Here is a 10,726-nt window from a genome sequence, read left to right as displayed (position 1 = left end):
ATTATTATTATTATTATTATTATTATATATTTGTTGGTGCCAAAAATTACGTTATTCAGTCACCACTATTGTCATCTAACTGCCGCAGATAGAATGACCTGAAAAGAACCACACATGACAACGTTGTACTTTTTACTCGCACCTAAGTCCCAAAGTGTATGAGGACTGCAGCTCCTTTTATTGAGAAAGTTTCACAAGTACTGGGCATTTGTTTTTTCTTTACGTTTTACTCTTAGGGCAAAGTTCATCCGATTCCCACACTGGATGGGAAACAGACCTCATCCTTTATGGACCTACTCCTGTCAAGCAGACCATTATTTAACACACTTAGATAACAGTTAGTTTATGGTTCACCACACTTTGGTTTAAAACACGTTGGTAACTAACTATAAATTCTATTTACAACATTTTGAGTTATATATGAGTACAAAATATCGATTCGCCGATACTGAATCGATTCTCCATTCAATTCTCGAATATCGATTCGTATGTCCAAACAGATTTTTTTTTTTAATAACGAATGACAAGTGGAACCTCCACTCTCGTGCTACAAACCACCGAAGTTGAAACTGACCATCGCTCTGCCAGTCTAGTGGAAATGTTGACGACAGCGATGCAGGGTTGGGGGCTATAAGGATCCAGCTTTGGTGACCAACAACACGGCAAATATGGTCCGTGCGGTTGAGATAATGGGGCTGTACGCATGTAGGCTGTTTCGCTCACATCAAAAACCTTGCATCGCAAGCCGGTCTCTCTCACACATTGCACACCTGCTTGGGAGAGTGAGGCACATCACAAAGTACTGTAGCGTCCGACCGGACGCATAATGCATAACGAAGCGTTATTCATCCATCCATTTTCATCCGCTTATCCGTAACCGGGTCGCGGGGGCAGCAGTCGCCACCCAAATCACATTACACCGTTCCACACCAATGACAGAGACATTGCCTCTGGGCCAAAGCGCCACAAGCGTTATTCAACGAACCTGCATTTATTGTTGAACGTTTGATTACAGAACTTGGTTACTGTCGGCCGTAACCACGCCAAAATAGTAGAACACTCCCGGTCTCACACATTAACTCAACTCGTGTCCGTGTTCCATCCACACTTCTCTCTTAGCCAGGCGCGCTCTTACCTGCTCCCCCGCCCCCGCCCCATTGCTCTCGCGTTCATCCAGACACATTCACAGACCCTGGAAAATCACAGAACTGTATCATGAACATTATAACACTGTAACATTACTTCTAGGCCGTAAGGTGAACCACGAAAAGTTCTTTAGAAATTGCATTCTGCTCCGACGTCTGGAACTACACGATCTCAACTTCATAAATAAGAACGAGTTATGTTAAAAATACAGCAAAAAGTTTGTCGCAAAATATCCTGCCCATTTTTTTTATATCGATGCATTTGATAAAGAACTAGCGTCTTCGGGGCGCAATAAGATTTTGGTGCGCGAGCGGTGGCACAGTTCGACACGTGATCGTGCTACACTACTCGAGTAACTGATTAATGTCAACACTTCCTCCGTGGTTCTACTTAACGTTACCGATAGAGAGGAATTCTCCCAGAAGTCTTCTAAAGTGGGCCAAATAGATTCTAAACAATGCTTTATACAAAGCCGCCTGCACAAAGAACAAACAGGAAAATAGAGGATAAGGTGAACTTTGTATGTTAAGTCATTTTGATCAATAAAAGAAGGTAATCAATGACAAGGACCATTTGTTTATTCATTCGTTCATTTATTTGGTCCAAACTAAATACAACACCGATCAATCCTAAAAAATGTTGTTAAAACACATTAAATACAGTATGTACAATATATAAAACAATACAAAACAGCATAAGAAAATGAATGGTAATATTAACCATGCAACCATTGCAATACAACCCTCAGGCTACACATGAAATGCTAATCTTCACTATCAGTGTCAGGGCAGTCATCCTCTTTCTCTTCGATTTCATGTTTGTTTGCACAGTAGCAACACCTGCACAGGTCTGTACAACAGCCCTGCAGGGACATAAGACACACTGGGCCAGATTTCATGTCATCCATGTGACATGTAGATTTCCATCATGTAGGTGCCAACCGTATCCAGCAGGTGATGGAGCACCTATATTTTGTTTGATGCAGGACCTCATGCCTGTAGCCTGATAATTTGCCCCTTTGCAGTACTGATGGAGGGCATTACTTGTGGGGGGAATAGACAATTCTGGCCATGTTGATGATACTATACAGAAAGCCTCCTTGACATTTTCAGCAGCCAGCTGATCCTGCAGGTGGCATACATATTTGCAAAGTTGTGCAAATGTTGCGTGGTCCAAGTTAAAGTTAACACCCAGATTTTTAAAACCCTTAAGGCACTCTTCCCGTTCACTTGTTACAGAAAATGTCTTTCTTTTGCCTTTACCATAAAGGCACTTTTGGAGTCACACCCAGATAAGTATGTATGCCAATCAAGGCTGAACACACACTCGCTGAACACACACTGGTTCCAAGAGCTGATGACACCTTGGTAATGTCAATGATACGTGTCCTATTGGCCGTCCCTAATATAAGCTGCATGGTAAATTTGTCTGCATACTTACAGCAATAACTCCCACATCAGTGTCAGGGCTCTTAATGATGACAGTTGCATGCTCTTTTGCAGCATGTTGTGCATGAAAAAACACCCTTGACTCACACTGTTCATGATCACACAGCAGGCTTTCAACAGCATGAATAGACTGTACACCTGATTGTACGACTCTGTTGTACAGACCTGTGTAGGTGTTGCCACTGTGCAAACAAACATGAAATCAAGGAGGAGGATGACAACTGCCCTGATACTGATAGTGAAGACTTTTCATGTGTAGCCTCAGAGTTGTATTGCAGTGGTTGCATGGTTAATATTGCCCTTAATTTTCTTATGCTGTTTTGTATTGTTTTATATATTGTATATACTGTATGTATATATGTTTTAATAAAGTTCTTGATTGATCGGTGTTGTATTTAGTTAGGAGCGAATAAATTAACGAATAAATAAACAAATTGGCCCACTTTAGTAGACATTTGGGAGAATTCCTCTCTATCAATAACGTTAAGTAGAACCACGGAGGAAGCTGTATTGCCGGAAGTGTTGACATCAATCAGCTACTCGATTGGTGTAGCGTGATCATGTGCCAAAATGTGCCACCGCTCACACACCAAAATCTTATTGCTCCCCGAAGATGCTAGTAACGGGCAGGATATTTTGCAACAAACTTTTTGAGGTAAGTTTAACGTAAATCGTTCTTATTTTTGAAGTTGAGATTGTGAGTTCCCAGATGTCAGAGTGAGATGAAACGATAATTGGGTTTACTTTATGGCCTATTTGGGGTCACTACACTGCTTTCATCGCAGTACGACAGCCACCAACATCCTCAAAGAAAGGCAGCAGGCACTGCAGCTGAAGGAATACAAGCTCACTATTGACATTGTGACCCAGTGGACCTGCAGTGCATTGGATATGCTGGAACACTTTCTGGAACAGCAACCTGCAACCTCTTCCACTCTGCTCACACCCGAAGTCTGCAGAAATGAAAAAGCTATAGGCTTTGATGGGACTTTAAGACAGTACAGTTCAATTTTAAAATGTCCAGCTTTCCAAAGATCCCACACAAGACATGGTGTATATTTATGTTTCCTCAATCCTCAGGAATTGTACCTTTCATGTTCTTTATACATAAGGTACAGGTAGTTTGGATAATTTTAAGCCACTAGCCAGTCACCAGCACTTTGTTAACATTTTATACTGGCCGAATCTTTGTTACTGTTTTCTTTTCATATTGGTTAGTGACTGCATTACAAGCAGTCATGCTGCTTGCTGTCACACTGTTACTGCTATGCTGAAGATTCAGCACAACATGCAGCATAACGTTTACTGTCTGAGACCTTGTTGTTAATATGTTATACTTTTATTTTACAATAAAAGCACATTTATTTGTATTTAACAGTTAATGGGTGGATTCTTAAATATAATAATCCACAAGGTTAGTTCCAATACAATTACAGCTTTTATTTATTTTGAATCTAATTCTGCCCAGAGCGTGTTTTGGAAAGCAATACTATCATCAACATTCTGGGAGGGAGTTTGGTCCTTTCAGATTACAGCTCAAAATAACACAAATTGAAATCGAATCGAATCAAATCGTGATAATTGATTCTGAATTATGAGTATTGGAAACTTTAGTGCCAGTCCCAAGCCCGGATAAATGGTGAGGGTTGCGTCAGGAAAGGCATCCGGTGTAAAACTTAGCCAAATCAAATATGCAAATCACTAAAACGATTTCCATACTGGATCCGTCGTAACAACTACCACCAACAGCACTGTTGACTTACAGGGTACTGGTGGAAATTGGACTACTGTTGGTTGAAGACAAAGAGGAAGAGGAGGACAATTTATTTGGACAAAAAGAGGAAGGATAGAAGTGTTGGTTTGAAGTTTGGAACTTTGAATTTAGGTACAATTACAGGGTAAAGTAGAGAACTTGCTGATATGATGGAGAGAACAAGAGTAGACATTTTGTGTGTGCAGGAGACCAGGTGGAAGGGTAGCAAGGCTAGCAACATTGGAGGAGGCTACAAACAGTTTTATTATGGTTCGGATGGGAAGAGAAGAGAGTAGGAGTGATCTTGAAGGAAGAATATGCAAAAAAGTGTGGTGGAGGTGAAAAGAGTCAGACAGGTTGATGTGTGTGAAGGTATAAATAGAAGGAGTTATGATTAATGTTGTTAGTGGTTATGCCCCACGAGTGGGCTGTGAGTTGGAAGAAAAGTTTTGGAATGAGCTGGATTGGGTGATAGAGAGCATCCCAGGGGAGAAAGAGTGGTGATTGGGGCAGACTTTAATGGTCATGTAGGGGAAGGGAACAGAGGTGATGAGCAAGTGATGGGCAGGTTTGGCATTAGGTATAAAATTTGGAAGGACGGGCAGTGGTAGATTTTGCAAAGAGAATGGAAATGGCTGTGGTAAACACCTATCCTAAAAGGAGGAACACAGGGTGACTTACAAGAGTGGAGGCAGGTCCACACAGATAGATTATATTCTATGTAGAAGAGGTAATCTAAGGGATATTAGAAACTGTAAAGTGGTTGCAGGCGAGTATGGCCAGACAACATCGGATGGTAGTGTGCAAGATGACGATGGAGGTGAAAAAAAGGAAGAGAGTGAAGACAAAGCAGAAGATCAAGTGGTGGACATTAAGGAAAGAGAAATGTTGTTAAAGTTGTTGTTGTTGAAAGACTTCAGGAAGGAAGTAAGGGCAGTTCTGGGCTGTGTTGAGAAATTCCTAGATGATTGGAAGACTACAGCTACAGTGATTCGGGAGACAGGTAGGAAGGTGCTAGGTATGTCCTCTGGGTAGAGAAAGAAGGACAAACAGACCTGGTGGTGTAATGATGAGATCCAGGAGAGTGTGCAGAGAAAGAGATTAGTGAAAAAGAGATGGGACAGTGACAGAACAGAAGAGAACAGACTGTAGTACAAAGAGAGGACAAGGGAGGTGAAGAGGGAAGTAGCCAAGGCCAAACAGAAGGCATATGAGGAGTTATACGAGAGTTTGGACACAAAGGAAGGAGAAAAGGAGTTGTATAGATTGGCGAGACAGAGAAATCAAGCTGGTAAGGATGTGCAGCAGGTGAGGTTGATTAAGGACAGAGATGGGAATGTAATCACAAGTGAAGAAAGTGTGCTGAGAAGATGGAAGGAATACTTTAAGGGGTTTTTGAATGAGGAAAATGAAAGGAAACTTAGGAATGAGGAGCCAGAAACTATTAGGAGGGCAGCCAGTGATCCTATGTGCTGTCTTAACAATTCTCTGCAGCCTTTCCCTGTCTGCAGCAGTGCAGCTGCCATACCAAACTGTGATGCAGTATGTCAGCAAGCTCTCAATGGAGGAGTGGTTGAAGGTCAGCAGGTTGGTGTTGAAGTTGTGTTTCCTGAGGATTCTCAGGAAGTGCATGCACTGCTGAGCCTTCTTGGTGATGGCGGTGATGTTTTCTGACCAGGAGATGTCGGCGGAGATGTGGCCACTTAGAAACCTGAATGTTTGGACCCTTTCCACGCGCTCGTCGTTGATGTAGAGGGGGGCTGGGTCAATGCTGTGCTTCCTGAAGTTGAGTATGATCTCTGATCTTCTTGGTGGTTTAGAGAAAGGTTGTTCTCCGAAGACCAGGCTGCCAGCTTCAGGATCTCCTCCCTGTAGGCCCCCTGGAGATGAGTCTGACCACTGTAATATCATCGGCAAACTTGATGATGAGGTTGTCGCTGTGGACCGGACTGCAGTCATGAGTGTAGAGACAGTACAGGAGAGGGCCCAGCACACAGCCCTGTGGGGTGCCAACACTCAGTGTGTGGGTGGGGGAGAGGTGGGAACCCAGTCTCACTGTCGGGGGACGGTTGGTGAGGAAGTCCTTTATCCAGGAGCATGTGGGGAGGAGACGGGGGGGGGGGGGTTAATGGCGGAACTGTAATCCACAAAGAGCATCCGGACGTAGCTCTGCTGCTGATCTAGGTGGTTCAGTCCAGAATGGAGAGCTACGGCAATGGCTGATATGCAAACTGGTGGGGGTCGAGGTCTAGGTGGAGATGGTCCTTTATGTGCTGAAGAACAAGTCTCTCAAAGCACTTTCATTATAATCGGAGTGAGGGCCACCGGTCAGTAATCGTTCAGGCTGGTGATGGGGGACTTCTTCTTTGGTACTGGGATTATTGTGGTTGATTTTAGGCAGGGTGGGATGATTGCCTGGGTCAGGGATAAGTTGAAGATCCTGGTAAAGTTGGGGGCGAGCTGGTGGGCACATGCTCTGAGCACCTTACCAGGTACTCCGTCTGGGCCAGCAGCTTTCTTGGGGTTCACTGCCAGGAGCACCCATCTGACTTCATGACTTCTGACTTCCTGTAAAGTGAGTGGAGTGGTGCAGGAGCCAGATGTGGGTGGGGGTAGGGCTGGAGAAAATTAGTGTTGCTGGGAAGTTTCAAAATGGGCAAAGAAGCAGTTCAGTTCCTCTGCCAGTGTCGCGCTCAGATTTGCTGTTGGCACACGGCAGCCTCTGAAGTTAGTTGTGTCTTGTATCCCCCGCCACACCTCTCGTGAGGTGTTGCTAGACAGGTGGAACTCAACTGCACATCCTGTGGTCAGCCTTAGCTCTCCTTATACCTCTCTTCAGATCAGCTCGAACAGCATTGTACAGTGGTCTGTCCCTTGACCTGAAGGCAGCATTTCAGGCTCGGAGGAGTGTGCGGACCTGGCTGGTCATCCAGGGTTTCTGGTTAGGGAAAACCCAGATGGTTTTGTCCACAGCCACATTCCCCGATACAGAACAGAATATAGTCCAGCATCATTCCTGTTAGTGTCTACAGCTCCTGTTGTTCAAATACGTCCCAGTCTGTCTGTTGTAAGCAGTCCTGTAGTATAGTGAATGCATCATCTGGCCAGTGTTGGCAGTTATGGTTATAGACCTCTAATTCAAGCCCAACCACAATCCACTCTGTGGGTTCTTGCGCCAAGCCCTTTAAGTGGTGCACAGTGGAGCTGGATGGCATCCGCCTACCATTGCAGCTTCCAGATCCCTGCTCAGCGAGTCCACAATCTGGCAACTCTTTCCCCGCCATACAATCAGGCCAGATGCAGAAGAACTATATGGCTATGGCCATACTAAAATTGGCATGGAGGGCACAGTCACTTTCGCAGTACGCTACAGTGCCAGAGTCCTCCCAGCATTCTCTTTCCAGGTGTCTCACCACGGTGCCAACCTCCTGAGGTTTGACCTGTTCTGTGCCTTGGGCTTCTCTGTCACAGAAAATATTGGCTCTACCATCCTGACAGTGTCCACACCCTGGCACCACCACTGGCCTTCGCTCTTCACTGCTGGGTTCAGGGCTGGGTTGCCTCACTGCCTTCAACCACCAGCCACTCATTGATCCAGCTGTCTCCCCTGTCATTCAACCTCTGCGCCAGCTGCCACTCCCTCCGGGACGACATCACAGCTGAGCTACAGAAACTGCAGGATGCAGGAACCATAGAGCAGGATGACGCATCACCCTGGATTTTAAACCTGGTGGTGGTGAAAAAAAAGTGTGGCGGCCTGCATCCCTATGTTGACCTTAGACAAGTGAACCAAGCCGTGATCCCCGATAAATATCCGCCCACAGTGGAAGCACTATCGCCCACATTCTAGGGCTCTAAGGTTTTCTCTAAACTTGATCTCTGCCAGGGCTACCTGCAGGTTCCCCTACACCTAAACAGCCACAATCTCACGGCTTTTGTGACTCACTTGGGGGTTTTCCATTACACTCGTATGCCATTCAGCCTCAGCTCTGCCCCCAGCTGTTTCCAAATAATTTTGACCACCATCTTTGCTGGCATCTCAGGTGTGGTGGTGTACCTGGACGACATTGTGGTGCATGGGGCAACACAAGCCGCATGCGACGACCGCCTGTGCAGGGTGTTTGATGTGCTTGCTTACCACAACATCACATTGAATGAGGACAAGTGCATAGTTGCAGGATCTGCCATTGAGTTTGTGGGTTTCCGCTTAACCACTGACGGCTTGAGCCTCCTCCACTCCAATGTTGCAGCTGTGCTGCACCTGCCTGAGCCCTCCTGCCCTGCACAGCTGTCATCGTTTCTCGGGATGACTGTCTTTTGCCTGCGCTTCCTGCCCCATTACTCTGACACTACAGCCCCGCTTCGTGCCCGCTTCAAACAGAATGCACCTTTGGTCTTGGACCCCTGCATGCACTGCAGCTGTCTGCCGCCTCAAATCACAGCTGACTTCTCCACCTGTGCTCGCTCACTTTGACCTGCTGAGCCCCACATTTGTGACCTGTGATGCCTCTAATACCGCTGTCAGCGTAGTTCTGTCCCAGCTCCAAGGCGAAACGAGTTCCAGAAGAGCTAGCACCATTCTACCGAGTCAGACACGACTTCTCCTGCTGGAACAATGTCTGTATGGCAAGAGGGCAGTGCACAGTGGTCCCCAGCGCATTAAGAGCACAGGTCCTACACATGCTACATGAAGGGCACCTAGGCATTGTGAAGGTCAAGCAGTGCTGTAGGAGTTTAGTCTGATGGCCTGGTATCGACAGTAACATTGAGGTGATGGTGAAAGACTGTGCAGCCTGCCTCACCAGTGGCAAAATGGGCTCACCCCCACTCTCGCCTTTGCAGACCCTGCCGTTGCCACCTTTGCCATGGTCTCACATTCAGCTGCACATGGTTATGGAAGAGCTACACGGAGTTCCTCAGCACCAGCGTTTTCTTCTGGTGGACCTCCACTCCAAGTGGCCTGAGGTGCTTTCCACTGGCTCTGTCACCACTGATGTAGTTATCAGTTTCCTCTCCTCCCTGTTTGCCCGCTGGGGCGTGCCAGACACCATCACCACTGACAACAGGCCTCAGTTCATCTCGGCCGACTTCGCCACCTTTCTGGAGGGGAGGGAAATTAAACACATCAGGACTACCTTATACCACCCTCAGGCCAATGGAGGTATGGAATGTTTCAATCAGACCCTCAAGAACAGGCTCAGAGCACAACTGGCAGACAATCTCCCATTTTCTGCAGCACTGCAGAAGCACTTCATTACAAGGCAGCGTCACAGTTATCCTGCCCTTCTGATGCTGGGACGTAAACTTCAGCTTCCCCTGGACCGCCTCCTCCATCAAATGCCATTCCAGTTGCCATTCCAGTTGCCAAGAGAATAGAGCAGCAGCAATGTCGCATGAAGCAGCAAGACAAGAAGCCTGGGTGAAACACCCCTCTTTCAGAGTCTCAGACTGGGTCCGAATATGCCGGACCAATCGCTCCCACCAGCGGCGCTCATTCTGGTCTGCACCTCAACAGATCACTGCACAGCTGGGCCTAGCTACCTTCTGCTTGACTGACGGTTCACACTGGCACGCCAGCCGCCTTAGACAGGTGGCTCAACCAGCCGCCCCTGGTCAGACAACTACAACTGATATGTGCCACGCTGATGAGAACTGGGACCTCCCAGATGTCAGGCCAACAACCCCTGTTAGGCATCCACCCGGGCCAGATCTACCAGTTGACCTTCTGCAGTCTGGGCCCCGTCCTGTTCAAGTCCGTCACAGGCCACACTACTTCAATGACGACGTGACTGACTTTTAAACTTAATTAAAGCATAGCCTGGCATGTGGCAGAATAATCCACAAGGTTATGCGGGTAAACTGGCAGTCTACTTGGTTTACCCAGATATGTTCAAGCCAAATGTTTAGTTGTTTGTTCGAATCCAGAGTTGATAAGCCTTCCTCCTTATGATGTATGTTCTTTGGGGGGGAGGGAGGGGGGGGTTAAATGTGGAGTATACTTGTTACGACAGTGTGACGTCACGAGAGACTGGCGTAAAGTGTTGGCAGTTATTGTTATAGCAGTTATGGTTATGGAAAATAAAGTACACAGTTGACACAGCCGTTGTCTGTGCTTGTGCGACATAACAGCTTCGCCATCTTGTTTTTACAGGAAAAGTGTTCTTGTGCCAATTTATTACTGATTCGTTCAATATAAACAAATCTTTCATATGACTCGTGACTCCCGAGTCATATGAAAGATTTGTTCATATTGAACTCACGAATCACTCTCTGCAAACTAATCTTTCACTGCGAACTAATCACTCATTGCAAACGAATCACTTACTGCGAACTAATCACTCTCTGCGAACTAATCTTTCACTGTGAACTAATCTTTCAT

Source organism: Cynoglossus semilaevis, chromosome Z (assembly GCF_000523025.1).
Source record: "Cynoglossus semilaevis isolate Cse_v1.0 chromosome Z, Cse_v1.0, whole genome shotgun sequence".
In the NCBI taxonomy this organism is placed as follows: Eukaryota; Metazoa; Chordata; class Actinopteri; order Pleuronectiformes; family Cynoglossidae; genus Cynoglossus; species Cynoglossus semilaevis.
The sequence above is the reverse complement of the archived record's forward strand: the minus strand, read 5'-3'. Positions refer to the sequence as shown.